Source organism: Suncus etruscus, chromosome X (assembly GCF_024139225.1).
Source record: "Suncus etruscus isolate mSunEtr1 chromosome X, mSunEtr1.pri.cur, whole genome shotgun sequence".
In the NCBI taxonomy this organism is placed as follows: domain Eukaryota; kingdom Metazoa; phylum Chordata; class Mammalia; order Eulipotyphla; family Soricidae; genus Suncus; species Suncus etruscus.
The window spans coordinates 106,720,508-106,725,129 of NC_064868.1; the positions used below are offsets into that span (position 1 = coordinate 106,720,508).

The window sequence follows — 4,622 nt, forward strand, 5'->3', positions numbered from 1 at the left end:
GCCCTATATAAATATATAAAATGATGAAATAAAATTAATAAAGTTTAGCTCTTGTTTTTAAAGCAACAGGATACAGGAAAAAGTAAATTTCTAGTATATTCTCTCTCTCTCTCTTTTTTTTTTTTTGTTTTTTGGGCCACACCCGGTAACGCTCAGGGGTTACTCCTGGCTATGCGCTTAGAAATCGCTCCTGGCTTGGGGGACCATATGGGACTCCGGGGGATCTAACCGTGATCCATCCTAGGCTAGGGCTGGCAAGGCAGACACCTTACCTCTAGAGCCACCACGCCGGCCCCTCTAGTATGTTCTCTTAACTCTCGACATATCCATTGAAAAAGAAACAAATGAAAGATGAAGTTAGGAGCTGGAGAGATAGCATGGAGGTAAGGCGTTTGCCTTTCATGCAGGAGGTCATCGGTTCAAATCCCGGCGCCCCATATGGTCCCCCGTGCCTTAACCCCTGAGCACTGCTGGGTGTGACCCAAAAACCACAAAAAGAAAGAAAGAAAGAAAGAAAGAAAGAAAGAAAGAAAGAAAGAAAGAAAGAAAGAAAGAAAGAAAGAAAGAAAGAAAGAAAGAAAGAAAGAAAGAAAGAAAGAAAGAAAGAAAGAAAGAAAGAAAGAAAGAAAGAAAGAAAGAAAGAAAGAAAGAAAGAAGAAAGAAAGAAAGAAAGAAAGAAAGAAAGAAAGATGAAGTTAACACTATATAGTCTTGTCCTTATACTTATATAGTTTATTCATAAACTATATAAGGGGCCAGTACAGTGGTGCGAGCCATAAGGCAACTGCCTTGCCCACTTAGCCTAGCACAGTCCATGGTTCAACCCCCCCTCGGAGTCCCATGTGTTCCCCCAAGCCAGAAGCGATTTCTGAGCCCATAGCCAGGAGTAACCCCTGAGCGTCACTGGGTGTGGCCAAAAAACAAAATTTAAAAACATATGTATTTTTTATATATTTTCCATATTAGTGTTTTAATATATATGTTAATAATCTAATTAAAATTATATCACAAACTACAGGATTCAACCTTTATTTCTTAGCATTACGGAATGCATAACAACAATGTTCTTTAAGGCAAGTATACAATTAGGTGTCAAATAAGATTACATAATGCTTTCATTAGTCACGGGTTAAAATGAACATGGTTTAACGTCAGGGGTTTACATATAAAGAACCATATTTCTGAGAAAGAGTAGATAAATTTACAATAACTAGAGCTGTTTTCTATCTTCTGAGTAGATAAGGGGGAAGGACCCAGACAAATACTTATTCAGAATGTTATATGAAAACAAGAATAACACCATAAATGCCAAAGTGGCATAGAAGGTGGTGTTAAGTGTCACTGAAGAATCAAGTAAATTGTATGAAGAGGTGGTATTTGATCTGACTTTGAAAAAGCATTATTATTTGGTAAACATGTCATGTGGGAAAAGATAAGACTAGAAAAAAGCAAAGGATACAGCATTACAAAAACAAAGAAAAATATAAAAGTTGGTGAATAGTCAAGTTGTATTGAATAGAGCCCCACAAAAGGATGTACTAGAATACAAACTTTGATGAATGAAAATGAGAGTGAACTTTGTCTGTATTCCTAGATAAAAAAAAATGAGAAGAAATAACAAGCAATGTCAATAATGGATACCTATTTGTGATCTCATTTATATGTGGTATATAGAGAATGGACAATGCCCTACTAAAATACCTTGGATGCTTATGAAACCAGGGAGTGGATGATGGTGCAGACGAAGTGATAAATGTACAGTAGCGGGGGTAATTTGATGGTGGACATGTAGCAACTGTGTATACCAAAAGCATAGACATTAATACTATACTAAACAATATTACCTCAATCATAAAATAAAGAATAACTATGTCACCATTTTATACTTAGGTTGTAGATATTTGTGTCTCTAAAACATACAAGCATTTACAACTCTTGTGTAATAAACCAATGTTGCCACAATTAAAGAACAGCAATTTAAGGAAAACTATAATTCCTATAGGTATCATTTTAATCTAATCACTCATTAAGCTTTTGTTTGGTTGGTCTTTTGGTTTTGCCTAGAGAGAATAAAGTGCAAAAGCTATACAGAAGTTTTAATATCCTTTAATTTGGGGCAGCTAACTAATAAGAAGTTGTGATGAAACACACTTCCAGTGTCCTAGATTTAGATTGTACAGTATTCTGAGATATAGACAGTATGTTTAGATGTCTTCAATTGCAACCTTAGAGATTTAAAATTAATACTTATGTCTACATGAAATCCAAGGACTTTTTGGTACTATGATGAATATAAGAAAGTACAACTCAAGAGAAATACAAAAGAATGTAAGTTTTGTTGGATGCTTAAGTGTCCTGGAGGGAGCTCTTGAGAAGATTTTCTGTGAAGATATTTATCCAATTCATCCTTGGGAAGGCTCTGAACAAAAATCCTTTATTGTTTGTTGTTTTTGTTGTTTAACTAGAACACAACAAACCCTGCATCTTTACAGTCCTGTATTGAACAATTATAAGAATCATATAGCTTTCTATAGAATGTGATAGGAGTCTCTGAAAGATCTTTCTCACAAAAGAAAGCATTATCCCCCTGTGAGTCCTGTTCGAGAAGCTGGCTAGCTAGTCTTAAGTGCTTCATTCAAAGGGTAGACGGGTGTAATTGTCATAGTCATTTTTAGATGTGTATTAATAGAAATGACCTTCAGGTGGGGGACTATTCTTTACCAGAATATATGAAGGGAATGAAAATGGAGCTTTACAGTTGACTCAGAAGCATATTGAGCCCACCCACTTTTCACAATGCTTTGTGAAACTAGAGTTTTGAGCAAAACATTATTTCCAGACACATTAAATAATTTCTGGGAGAATTAGATTGGTGTCCTGCATGGCATGGGGACCTGAGAATTCAGGTGTAGCTTGGAAGTACCAGAACCTACAGAAGTGGAAAATAGAGTTTATCATTGATTAGGATAAAGAAAAACACTAACAGGAATTGGGGGCCACTAGGTCCTGACCTCACACTTGCTATATGCAATATGCTTTGGTTTGTTAAAGCTTATAAACACTGTTATCCTCTCATCACTTCATCACAAATTTATTTTTTTTTGCTCACTTGATTTTTTGCCTATTTACCTCAATCCTGGAAATATGTTGAACTTTTTTGACAGAAAAGTTTCTGAGTGCTTCCTAAAAGTTCACAATTGTGTGCCGTCACTTTTCACCTCCTGTTATCACGATTGCTTCTGCACATTAACTCCTTCATACAACTAGTTTATTCTCTCCCTCATTATATAGGTATTTCTGTTAGCAGGGAATATTTAGAACATAACTTCTAGTAAATTAAAACATTTTAAATATTAAGGCAGAGCTAGTTAAACATTTTTATTTTAACATAGTGATTTGCCAAGTTGTTCATAATACAATCATTTCTGCTATTCGATATGCAGAGAACAATTGTGTGATGGTCCCTTCATCAGTGTTCTCAAGTTCCCACCCACCACCCTGCCTGCACCATTGGAGGCACAAATAAATTTACTTTATATTATTTGTTACAATACAAAGGGCAGTGGAATTATTGAAACTTAGATCAAAAAGGGTCAGTTTGAAATAATTGCCATAAATCTTTTTTTGGGGAGCTACACCCGGTGACGCTCATGGGTTACTCCTGGCTATGCACTCAAAATCACTTTAGTAAAGAACACAGCCTGTGGTAAGAATTGGGAGGTCTTTTCTTTTCTTTTCTTTTTTTGAAATTTTAATATATATATATATATATATATATATATATATATATATATATATATATATATATCCTTCATCAGTGCAACATTCCCATGACCAATATCCCAAGTGTCCTTCCTCCCCACCCCACACCGGCCTGTACTGTAGACAGGCTTTCCACTTCCCTCATTAACTCACATTTTGTTATGATAGTTCTCAGTGTAATTATTTCTGTGACTGCACTTTTCACTGACTGTACAGTAAATGCACCCCATATATACCTCAACACAGGCCATTTGCCTGGTCTGTATTGTGAATTGGGGGACAAAACAAAGTCACTCTTGGCTTGGGGGACCAGATAGGACATCTGGAAATCGAACCTGTCCTAGGCTAGTGCGGGCAAGGCAAACACTTTACCACTTACACCATGGCTCTAGCCCAAATTGTCATAAATCTTAATGGTATTACTAAAGTCACTGTCTAAGGATTTACCAGGCTGTGGTTGGTATTAGTTTCACCTTCTGTGTTACTGTTCAGGTTCAGTGAGCTTGGTATATGTCTATATAACTTTCCCACCAGATTTCCTGTGATATTACTGGGCCGACACTATTATAAAATTTTGAGGTTGCAGCTGTATGGTCCAGGATTTATAAATCTGAAACGGATTTTGTTGCCTGGCAGTTTGGTAAGGTTAATTTGCAAAGCTGGTCCATTCCTGTCAGAGGGTATAAGGTATGATGCTGTGCAACTGCTGTAGTTATGGCAGAAATGAGGGTGGGGTGGGACGGAGCGACAGCACAAAGGTAGAGCTTTTGCCTTGCATGTGGCTGACCCTGGAGGGACCTGGTTTTATTCTCAGCATCCCATATGGTACCCTGAGCCTGCCAGGAGCTAATTCTGAGTGC

At 36.8% G+C, this 4,622-nt stretch overlaps 1 pseudogene; it reads left to right on the forward strand.

The window, feature by feature from the left end:
- The first annotated feature begins 3,968 nt into the window (after positions 1-3,968).
- LOC125999899 (uncharacterized) lies at positions 3,969-4,047 on the forward strand (annotated as a pseudogene).
- Positions 4,048-4,622: the final 575 nt, after the last annotated feature.